The sequence below is a fragment of the Mytilus edulis genome, chromosome 5 (assembly GCF_963676685.1).
Source record: "Mytilus edulis chromosome 5, xbMytEdul2.2, whole genome shotgun sequence".
In the NCBI taxonomy this organism is placed as follows: domain Eukaryota; kingdom Metazoa; phylum Mollusca; class Bivalvia; order Mytilida; family Mytilidae; genus Mytilus; species Mytilus edulis.
The window spans coordinates 89531083-89544107 of NC_092348.1; the positions used below are offsets into that span (position 1 = coordinate 89531083).

Below are 13025 nucleotides of genomic sequence, written 5' to 3' on the forward strand. Positions count from 1 at the left end.
TTAATCTGATATTTTTATTGTGTGGCCTGTTACGAGGCTGAATTTCTGTTCCTATCTCATATATAAAAAAAAAGAAGATATGGTATGGTTGTCAATGAGACAACTCTCCACAAGAGACCAAATGACACAGCTAATACCAACTATAGGTCACCGTACGGCCTTCAACAATGATCAAAGCTCATACCATAACAAAACAATTCAAACGAGAAAACTATATACCCTTATTTTCCATTGGCATTATAAATTGCCCGTTTATCATCCCGGTCGATCCCCTTTTAGCAGAACCTACATACGATATTAACTGATATTGTGTGCTCGTCTTTTACATGCATGAAATATTTGTCACTTAACATAGAACAAATCATCAATTAAGAATACACTCTGAAAATAATGGTGCAGATCGTAGGCCCCAACGGTATTCTTTTCTTTTTAAACAAATACATTATTCACTTAAATTTGAAACTGCTTTAATAGTAATACAAATTATATTTTTTTCTCATATTTTTTTCAGTGCTAAGGGTTTGTAACAGCAATATTCTATTTTTGGGGAAAACCCGTAGCTTAGGTGTGGCTGGTAAAAAAAATATTAAACGTAATAGTTTCGATTTTAGAATTTTAATTTTAAATTAAAAGTAAAAATTAAAACGACTACAGCTGAAACTGGTTATGGTATTTGAAAGCTAAGAAATGCAGTTGCAAGAAGATTTCTTTTAATATGGTTGTAATCTCTTAAGGAAAAAAGGCGAGTGAGGAGAGATATCAACCGTCAATTCTACAGTATCTTTCTATGACCTTTTATAATCCCCGGATCGGTAAAGAATGTCTTTCTTTTACGTATATTGTGTTTACTATTATAAATCAGCGAATTGTAGTTACAAGAAATATATCAGTAAAAATAGCTGTATATGATATATATCAGTCAATTTGTATTATATCTATAGGATATCATTTTCTTAATGAGAATTTCATTCATTCCCCACGCCTTTCACTGCATTTCTTGGGATGATTCAGTGATTTTCTCTTTTATGTTTTATTAAATATCTTAATCACGCTAATCGATCTCTTCTATCCCTTTATGAATCGAAAGCATCCACTCGTATAACGATTTTTCAATTATTTAACGGTTACTTTAACGCAGAAATTTGATGAATAATAATTAAGAATTTTTGTGATTCATGGTCAGTACGGTAAAAAAAAAGGTTATATGAATTAATTTGACGGAATTTAGGCGTAATTTTAAAATACCGCATGGTCTATAACTTTTCCCAATATTTTGGGCTAGATAAGATTATGAAATATATTTCATTTCCGTTATATTTTAAAGCATCATGTATTAAAACTATTCCTAAACTATTTGAAATTTAAATTATTTTTTTTTACAGGTGTTAACATGAATATAACCTGTATAAGGAAATCAGTTATTTCCTATTCGTACTTAGATCGCTGCACAATGTGTTAACTTGTTAATTTCCACGTGTTTAGACACGCCCACCAATCAATAAAACAATCCAATCGTAATAATCGCTTGCAATAGTGGACGGGGTTTTCCTACGTTCTTAATTCCAAATATAGGAAGCTAATTTGCATAAAAAGTGAAATGAAAAAGTATATAAAGCAGTTGTTGACAAAGAATCATTAAATTATTCTACTGTATTGAACAGGGAAACTTGAAATTACTAAAATTCAACTAATTTCTGGAATTTTTTAAACGATACTGCTAACAGAAACATATTTGACCGTAACATTTTCTACTGTTTGAAATAATAAAGCTACAAAGATGTCGATCGTATTACCGCAGTTTGTACTGGAAAAGGAATGTGCTGAGGAAATGGTATTGTTTGCTGGAAACTCCATCCATCCGATAAATTTGCCGTTTATTACAGAACAAGACAATGTTTTAGTGACGGCATTAGCCACACAATCAGAAGTTGCATGTTTCTTTGAAAACGGACAGAAATTACATGGAAATGGACAATAAACTTGTGAAAAAGTAAGGAAAGAAACAGTCATCCGTCCCATCTTATCGTTATGTTCTTGTTGTTGTTGTGAAGTAAAACTCAGGGAGATATCTAAACTGTCATCTTATAAAAGCCTGTCATTTTCTAAATGTAAGTAAAAAAAACTAATACGAATAATTATTTTGGTAGAAATTTGAAAAAAAATATAATGAAATTCGGTTGATTTATGATGTAACTTGTATCGTTATAAACCTCAATTGGATATATATAATCAAATAACTTTATTGGAAATTAATTCACATTTGACATTCATAAAATAAATCTTGTTGTACGCTTAACATTTACCTTAACAACTTTACAATGTATAAATACTACGTTCATTCAGTAAAAAGAAAATGCACTATTATCGATATTTTCTTAACTTGTATTTTCTTTAATGTGTAAAACCTATTTCTAATGTTCACGTAATCGCACAGATTATTAACGCATGTACATTTATTAATTTTCATTGTATTTGAATAGATGTGATATGTTTATGCTCAATTATTGTTAACCTTGAAATAAATAATAACGGTTTCTTCTCTTTTATCATTTCAGATTCTTCATCAGCTCATTTCATCAGTGTCAGCTAGTCCATTGTTTGCGTCACCACCTTCCAAATACTTCAGATGTTTTCCAAGATTATCATCTACGCATTACAAACATTGCTAACAAGACTGGAATACTTGTATTACATGTTTCTGATTGGAGTAAGCGTCGACATAAAGCATTATGTGGCAGGGTGAATGCACAATTTCCTTTTAGAGACCTTGTTTGTCAGTTTAGAAACATTCCGTTGATATTTATTGTCTTATTTTCTGTTTTAGTCTACACATCTACAGATGATAAAGTTGTTTTTTGTTTACAAAACTGTTGAATTTTTATTTGTTAATTTTATTGAAATAAAATGCTATTTATTGATTTTCTTCTTTTAATTTGTCAAAAAAATGTAATGATATTCTGATTGCTGGCGTAACATAGTAATAACTATGGTCAATTTCGAAGACTATATGATAATAGACAATTTCCTACTCTTTCATTCCGACAGTTGTGGAATATAGATATCACAGATGATAGCGGATATGTTCCAAATGTCATAACTACTATCCTTGTCCCTTTTCCACGAATGTAACCTACCGAATTGGGCTCGAAAACGGGCTTGTACTTAATCAACATGACGGTTACCAAATGTGGAGCAGGATTTGCGTACCCTTCAGGAGCACATGAGAAAACCCCATGATTTTAGTTGGGTTCGTTTTGCTCAGTCTTAAGTTTTCTATATGTTGCGTTTTGTGTACTTTTGTTTGTCTGTAGGTCTTTTTCTGTTTAAGTCATGGCGTTACCAGTTTATTTTCGACCTTTGGTATTGTCCACCTCTTTTTTAATATTTAGGTAAATAAGGAATTTTATTTGAAGTTGGAATTTTTAAAATGTAAGAGTTCCCCAACCTTATTAGGGAGCTACCATTTGATTTTTATGGGGGGGCTAGGATGAAAAATTTTGTCCTGCATTTTTGTTAGCTGAAATCTCTGTCCTGCCTTTTTATTTTTCACTCTGTTCGGTCCTGCCTTTTTTTTTTAGTTTATCCTGACTTTTTTTTACCTAAATTGTCGTCCTAACTTTTTTTTTTTTTTTGCAAGTGCCTCATCCTGACCCCCCCCCCCCCCCCTCATAAAAATCAAATGGCAGCTCCCTTATGTTCATTGGATTTACATATTAATTTGGTTAGATCAATAAATGAAAACTTTGCGAATACCTCATTATTTTGACTGTACTGAGTATATAATTGCAGTAGTACAATGTACCCATCCAGCAGATGTCAAATGATAAGAATAGTGTGTTCTGAAATTGAATTTTTAAAAGCAATACAAACTTCAATATTTTGGATAAAGACGACCCAAGAAAATAAATGACTTAAGTGACATACTAAAATACAATTTAATTTTATTTAGTTCAAATGCAATTGAATACTATTCTGATCGATATCCACATTTGACTGCAACCAGCGATTTAAAACGTATTTATATTTTTGAAATTACAGTACATGAATTGAAAAAAAAAAATTACAAAATTATGTCCTTATCAACAACCTAACATATTGGTATTTCGTTTCATCTTAACTGAAATGTCAAGAGAACTTTATCCTATTTTGATACTCCTTGGAAAATACGCTGAGAATATAATTTCTCTGAATGAAGGATTTTTTTAGGGGAACATCAGTTATATTTAGATATATATCTCGATTAAAACCCCATTAATTATTTTCCGTTTAAGCTTTAATCTTATCGTTTGATATGAAAACATAATACTCTGATATGAAAACATTTTTTTTAAACCCAAGGTAAATTCCCCAATATACATACACGAATTCGTATATTTCTACAAAAGTACTTTTCGTGATTTGACAGAACTTGGAATATATTTGAAATAAGGCGAGAAAAGATAACACAAGAACACTCATAACTCAAAAGACAAATGAAAACAGACAACACCATGGCAAAACAAAACCATCATGGCTACAAAATACTACACAGAAAAATTCAAATTTGAGCAGCACGAACTATAATAATTATTATCCTCACTAAGGTGTCCCTGAAGTTCTTGCTCTACTTATGGCACTCGTCATGTTATTAATCGTATGTTGAATAAACAGGTATTTTACAAATAAACCAAACCAAGAATACTACAGAAGGAAATTAGTATATAGGAGGAATACTATTCTTTAGTTGCCTATTTTCATCTAACAGCTGCTGTTTTTCGCTTGTTTTTAGATATTGACTTCAGTTGGAACTCTAGCTAATACCGGATTATCCTGTAGATAATCCTATAATATGTGCCTTGTGAAGTACTTTTACGCCTCTATAATTACATTAGATGTATGTTTCATTATAATAATTTATTCTGATTGGCTAACTGCACATCACGTGTTATTCCGTAAGCAGTTGCATTGCTCAATACAACTTTTCATTCATGATAACACGTGCTCCAACAATAAAGTGCACAGGCGAATTAAATAATAAAATATATAAAATTCGTGTTTTCATGATCTTAGCTAAAAAATGTAATTATAAGTATTGAATGCTTCTTTTTGTAACTTTATAGGGTTGTAAAAGCGTTGACCGTGCGTACATTTTTAGAATGAAGCGCGGAAACAAAATGTACTTCGGTCAACGCTTTTACACACCAATAAATTTACAAAAAGAAGCATTCAATTCTTAAATACTATTTAAACAAATTTCACATGAAATACACATATTATTTCGGAAAAAATTGTACAACGGACAACAAAGAAACAACGTTGACAGGAGAAACTTGATTTTCCCTGAAATAAACAGTATTTCATCGACAGGGGGGAACAGTAGAAATACACCAATTGACTTCAAGATTGAAGAATGTAAACTCAAGATTTATTAGCAATATAATAAGACAATAGAGTGGTACAAACGATATACACAGAGGTATGCGGGTCGAGAGGAACATACATCAATCTATCAAATATATATATATAATTTCTAATAAAAGAAAGTTTTGTCTACTGGTATACGAAGAAACAATTCGGTTTGCGAATCAATATATATAAGAACTTTCTTTTACTTTATACAATCAAAGATTGCGTAAATCAGTGTGTTCTTGAAAGGGGAAATGCCAAATTAATACTAGTAAATGTTATTTACTAAATTTGTAGTGACAAGCATTTCCTGATATTTAGGACAAGAAAAAGCGCGCACAATCTCATTATAAGGATTCTTTACTTATAGATATTACAGAAATATACCAACACGAGGAGAATTGACCCCTGTTGTCAACGGATGAAGGTGCGTTTTTATGCATCCTGCGTACCCTAACCGGACACCCCGCAGCTGAGATGTAACTGCATGTCGAACGAGAAAAGTACAGGCGACCATACAAAAATCTAATACCATGTAAATTCTTGTGGTTATGAAAATTAAGACATTTTAAATGCTTTGAAACAAAAGAATTTTAGATGGATCAATTATTTTCGTCATTTACCTTTTCATGTTTTTGTACAACTATTGAAATCTTCATATCCTTCAAGCATTGAGTTGGAATGGTCTTAGAGTTAAAAACTTTAATTAGTCTCCAACCCCATTTAAATGAGACTTCTGAAATATTGGAACATTTTAATACATGTATATGGATAACGAAGTAAAAAACGGAAAAGGTACTGGAAGTTTGATTGTCTCTTATTTTTACGGTGAAGTAAAGATGCGTAGGTATTCACACGTTCGTTTTGCTGACTATTTTCATTATTATAAACCTAATTAATATCTTTACTATCATTATTGTTGTTATCATTACTGTTCGTTAGCACAAACCTATTATTATTATCATTATTCGTCATTATTTATTTATTTTAATTAAGAAAACTAAATTGTTAAACAGACAAAAACATTTAGTCCATATGTAGATTTTTTTATTAGCTAATGAAACCAAACGGATAACTGAAAGCTATGATCCATCTTGAAACACAATATTTTTCTTGCTGTCAATTCCCGATTTCCCAATATCATCCATTATTAAAGCATACATCGTTTTGTACGATATAGTACATATGATGTTCTCCTTATTACATTTCATTCACACATTGGATGTCTTTCTGTTATTTGTGCTGATGATTGCTGTTTAATTAACGTATATCTCTGTAAACCGAAAAAAAGTAGTCCAACGGCTTTTAAAAAAACCCGGATAAACCCATCACACCACTAAAGAGTCGATCAGTATCTCTATCTCACGTGCTACACCTACGACCATCATGTCCACGTTTTTATAGATCCCCCATCAACTCTATCTTTCACTAGAAATAGACCAACGTGAAATGCAACATAGAAATATTTCATCGATGCGCAAGTTTCAAAGTCCAAATGACATGCAATGCAGGGCGAAATACAAGCTACCCCCGCATTTGGTTTCAGGCCGTTGAAGGGAAAAATCAAAAGGCAAATTTTTGTGGCTTGACATTCATGTTTTATTTTCAACAGTTGGGAATTTGTTTTTCAGAAACCACTAATTGAATAGAGGGCAAGGTGTTTCTTTTTGGATAATGATTAAGCGTTCTTGACTATAGAGTTAATTGTACAAAAGGGTGGTTTCTAATATCAATAAGTGGAGTAATAAAATAACGTTATAATAAAAATAATATATTTTCATCTCAGAAGAATTTAAAGTAGTCATATTTTTTTTTCTTGCAGTTCCAACTGAGTGCTTCTTTGAATTTCGGAAAAAGGGTCATATGGACATTTTGACTCCATTATGTAATGTGAAAATAAACTATATAACTTAAGTTTCAATTTCATAGTTTAAGCAATAAAACAGATTTAATTTTCATTAAGAATTACGAATATTCAAAAATCGCCATGCATTTAATCATAACATAAGTTTATTTTCTAGATCGTCTCAGACATGTTAATATCTTTTAAACTTTCTCCTTTGTATGTTTTTTATAGCATAGATTATCCTTGAAATTGCTCACATACCTATGTACAATGAACGTTGCATCTGAGTGAAGGATAGCAATTATCCTGCATGAATGCACATTTAAATATAGACTTGACTGCATTACAAACATCATATATAGTTCATTATATAAGTTATACCGCTATGAATACACACCTGATAGTAAACATTACGTTAGTGGCATATATTTTTAACCCAACAAAACAAGTAATCAAAATTTATGATGTATTCTTACAAAAATAGATGTGTAAAGGTCCTTGTACGTTGGGTTTTTTTTTTACCTTGCATCATCGATAGACTGTCAGGTATTAATTGAATGAAAAGAAAATATTGGGTATCAATTATAGACAACGAACCAACTATACAAATAACCGACCAGGGGATACACTAACGTACCTCAAATTATCATCAGACAAAATTCAAATGATTTACAAAAAGATCTAGACAAATTTGGAATTTGGGAAAAATAATTGAAAATGTCCTTCCATCCTAACAAATGCAATGTGCTTACCATCAGTAGAAAAAACAAAGAAGAGAAGCACGTTATTATCAAACAAACACCATAACCACTCCAGTGTTATATCAAAAGAAGAGCGTCTAATACCACCAAAAAAACTGTCTAGAAACATGCTTCGGACAAATGCTTCCAACTACCTTCGATCTCCCTCCAGTCATTATCGTTAAAGCTTATTCTTCACATGAATCATCCGGGATTGGAACGCTGTCCCTCTTAGGATTGTATCGGCACCGTCAGTCGAGGCTTTTAAAGCCTAGATGACAAAGCTGAATTACATTAAAATAATTTGGGGGAGAGGTGGTTGTGTATGACACAACACCCATGGCAGTATAATCAGTTTGTTGATTGTGGCCAATTTCTGGCAGAAGCAGAAGGCAACTTTAAAGGTAACACTGAACATGAAATATACTCACCGTCTCAAGAAATATATACGTACTTACCAACCAGTAACACTAAACCCGGATTTTTCTCTCCTCCATGTCAATACTGGTATCCATTAAATGTACAAACCCTTAATTTTGTTATTAGGTTGCTGACGTTTTCCTCAGACACCCATTTTTATTTTTAAGTTCATTCACATAGTCTGCGAGAAATTACAAAGCACAGAGCTAATGTTGAATAAAGATTTGTTAATCTTAAAACGAGGTTGGTGTTTCTAACATTAAATTGTATTGCAATGTCGCCAATAGAAAGAGTACTATAAGTCGGAAAGTTTTAAAGTTGTCAGAACATATACGTGAATAGCGTACCAGTAAAAAAAAGTAACCAGAGATACCAAGCTTATCATTATTGATAGAAATTATTTCTGAATTGTTATAGAAATGGTTTAAGTCTAATATAAGTAAGTTACCGAAAAACAGTTTTCTGCTGTTTTGAACATTTATTATACTCTTTGTTTACAAAAACCACAAACTGAGATGGGAAGTATTTTTAGACAATTGTTATTTACCAGAACTAGTAGTTGAATGACTTGTAATGCTACATCTCGAAAAACATAATGAAATTGTGCGTTAAATACGATATGACGATATAATTTTTAGAGACATACATATATTGTGCACAGGAATGTAACAATTGAGTTCGGACAGCTATAAAGTTCTAAATTTAAACAAGCATGCTGTCAAAACATAGAAATGGTTTTGTGGTTTCCAAGAACTTCGTATTATAATGACATTTCAGGAAATTGCCAACAAACGTAAAGCTTACAGTAACAATGTCTGCCACGCCCATATCTCTCTTGACCACACTCTGATCTTCCGAAACGTGTCCAATTCATACCAGCCAACAGTTTCTACTTCTGCAAACACACACTTTATACGTCAAATGAGAGACCACAAAGTTTAAACGTATTTGTTTTAAAATGATAATAACACAGTCTTTTTCCTACTTTGCTGTTTTCATTTTCAAACAATACATGTACTTAAACTCTGTGGTTTCTCTAATCTGATGAATAACGTGTGTGTAAACATTGAAAAACTATGTCATAACTTGAGGAAATAACATCATAAGGAAAGATGATAATAAAAGTGTATAACTTCAAAGAATATACTGATTGGGATATCTGATTTACTGAGAGAAACATGATTAAGAATTCCGGCAATTTTAAAGTAGAAAAAGGGAGATGTCATATTTTGGGCAGCAGTCCTTTTGCGCCAATTACTGTTTTTCATGGGCATCATTTGCGCCAAAGTTGTGGCGCAAAAGGACGCATTTTTGGCGCAAACGGATCTCTCCCATATTTTGAAACCGTGGAATTAACACTGATTAGTTATATATTTTTCAAATTCACATTTTCTATTATGACTATTTTTCATCCCTTTCGATGCTGCAACAATAACAGGATGCTGATTCAATGGTTAAATGTAAACATCTTCATGTTCATGTGATTATTAGAAGTCCGGTTTCTCTTTGCGGTCCGCGTTTACTCTTTGTCGATTTCTTTGAAAAATCAGAGGCAACTATTTAGATATAACTAAAGCTTTAAGTGACTGATGTAAATAGCAGGATAGACAATATATGGACATTGTTGAAATATAAAATGTATTTGTACTAGCTACAAAAGGCGAAAAGCACGGCGAACCTCTTCTTAAGCTCGTACGAATATATTTTATATATTTCCGACAATGTACATGTATTGTATATTAACAACAACATTTTAAACTGAAAGTTGATCTGATTTCGGTCGCGAGACATGTTTCTGCGACCTATTCTATAAACAACTTCCTGTCTTCGCGTTAAATATCTGGTCGTGACCTGAAATGTTTTCAGTGACAGGTAGGTTTACCAGCGATATCAATCCTGGCTTTATGGATTAAATAATGCAGTTGGTAAAGTGCCTATATTGCAGTCACAAGGACCAAGGAATTTTATCTGAATGGATATTTTTATCAAACATTCTATCTTTAATACGTAAAGACCGTTACGTAAAGTTATGGTTTCGCTTTGTCATTTTATGTTGATTTTTTTCAAATACATGTAAAATATACTAGCTAGAGTTGATATTTCGTAAAATGTGGTACTCTCGGATATTGTCTTTTTTATGCTGTCTTTTGATTGATTTCGTTTTGCTGTTGTCTTAATCAGATATATTTAAAGCTATGATATGTATGTCCGCATGCATAACATTTCATTTCTCTAATAGAATGGCAACCAGTAATTTAGGTACACGACCTGTGGGTTTCTCAAACGGAATGACCGTTATTATGTACACTAGAAACCGATATCAGAAAGCCAAAATATATCATGTTTGAAAGCACAACTTAAAAGACCATATAGAACAGCCACAATATAAGATTAACCTTGCTTTGAGTATTTGCAATCTTAGATCAGCTTCAAAGTACAATGATGTAATTTGTTGATTTTGTTGATATCTCCTTGACCATATGCATGAACAGTACACAATATTTATGAAACTGTGTTATTTAGTAGTACATATACATATATAACACGATATTTATGAAACTGTTATTTAGAAGTATATACGTCTGAGTCAGTGACAACCCTACAACGCTAGATTAAAACTGACGTGGAACACACGGCCAGCGAAAGCTCTATTTTTAAGAGCCCAGGTGGTCGTGTGGTCTAGTGGGACGGCTGCAGTGCAGGCGATTTGGTGTCACGATATCACAGTATATCACAGTAGCATGGGTTCGAATCCCGGCGAGGGAAGAACAAAAAATTTGCGAAAGCAAATTTACAGATCTAACATTGGTGGGTTGATGTTTAGACGAGTTGTATATAAATAACACGATAGTATACGATTGTAGACAAGTCACAGTTATTTAATACCCTACGTGTCAAGGCTCTCTAGTAATATGTGTTTTGAAGGCCAGGATTATAACCATATTAAATTAATTGAAATGTATCTGGATTAGCCAGTGTCATATTAATAACAGCAATTACTTTAAAAGCCCTTAGCTTTCATTTTGAGATATTTGAACTTTATGTAAATATCATTCCTCAGATGTTTTTTCTCTGTATAGTAAAACAATAACACCTTATGTGTATGATACGCTAGAGGATTTATAAATATTATTACACAGTACAAGTAGACATGAGTCGTTCATCCTTTGAATACATCTGTCCAATTGTTAAAGCATGTACCCAACTTACTGTTTTTTGTTCATTTAAATAACTTTTGATAAGTTAAAGTACAAAAACAAACATACCCCCTGGCATGGCATGCCTTTTAACATTAACAAATACGATGACATTGAAAGTAAAAGACCTCCCACAGCTAATGGAGGTATTTATTGATTTCATTGTAAGCAAAGTGGTCATGTGACATATCAAAGTTGTACATGATATATATTATACTTACATATATATTGAAAATAAATCATCACCTTTTTGAGTTGTGCACTGTCGGGGTTAAATCGATTTATTTATTCAGCAGAAACTAATGTGTCTTGCCGAGGATAGATTATAGAAGACTGGGATGGGTTTGAGTTGTGCACTGTCGGGGACATATCACTATATATTTATTCAGCAAAAACTAATGAGTCTTGCCGACATCAGTCACATCTCAGTCATTACAGCTGAACGGACATGCTGGGCCTGCTCTCCTTTACCCACTGTCTTCGATCAGGGTCCACAGTTAGATGATCAACGACTTACTACTTTAGATGACAGAAACCAATCCAACGCTGTACAGTAGATGTAGTAGTAGGCATACCCGCGTTAACACGTACTCCAAAACCCATTGTATCATGGGGGAGTGTTATGCCGATTAACGTCCGAGGGCTGTATCCTAGGTGTTAGATGATTGACCTTCATTTCACTGCCTCACGGCTTTGGTCCTGATAACGCTTCCTGTCATCTTTAGCACTACGTCCAAGACTCCTCTACCAGTACTCCATCATCGAGGTTAGCGGTCTGCCAAGCTGACCAAACTGGCCCTGAAAGCAGCCGTTGTGAAGAAATAACAACAAAAATAGTAAACAAACCAAAAAGAACTCACAAAGCCAAGATGGCGACCTCCAAAATGGCCACCACCACCTGTTCCTGACCGATGCCGGCAAAAATTATTTAAACGCTCACAATCGTCTTCGGGCACCGAGCCGACCGTGAAAGGGCTGTAAAGCCAGTCAAGGTCGTTAAAAACTTCCATTTGTTGTTGTCTTGCCGAGGTTAGATAACAGAGGGAAGGGTAAACGCTTGTGGTAGAGTTGGGGGTCGGGACACAAGTTAAAACAATAGTGTTTCTTGCTTATAAGAATCATCTCCAATGCCCTTCCAGTTATTCTTTTTTATATGTTCTTTGAATACTAAGAATCGACACGTACGCGAGAGAAAAAAATCGGATCTTTCTTTTGATTAGAAACAGTAGCGAAGCTACAATCAACAAGTTTTTTAAAAAAAAGTTAAAGCTAACTTCAAAGGTAAAATAAAAGAACATACAAAGAAAAATATTAAGTTAAATCTTATATAGTGTGAATATTAAAGAACTTTTTTTTTAATTATTGATCCGAAAGTGTAACAACTTATAGCTGTTGACAGAAGAGGACTTGTAATATAGTTTGCCTCATAACCAAGGA

At 32.9% G+C, this 13025-nt stretch overlaps 1 long non-coding RNA gene across 1 annotated transcript; it reads left to right on the plus strand.

Annotated features, from left to right (window-relative positions):
- The first annotated feature begins 1660 nt into the window (after window positions 1-1660).
- LOC139522555 (uncharacterized) lies at window positions 1661-2919 on the plus strand. Its single transcript, XR_011664474.1, has 2 exons — window positions 1661-2108; window positions 2556-2919. It is a non-coding gene; the product is annotated as an uncharacterized lncRNA (long non-coding RNA).
- Window positions 2920-13025: the final 10106 nt, after the last annotated feature.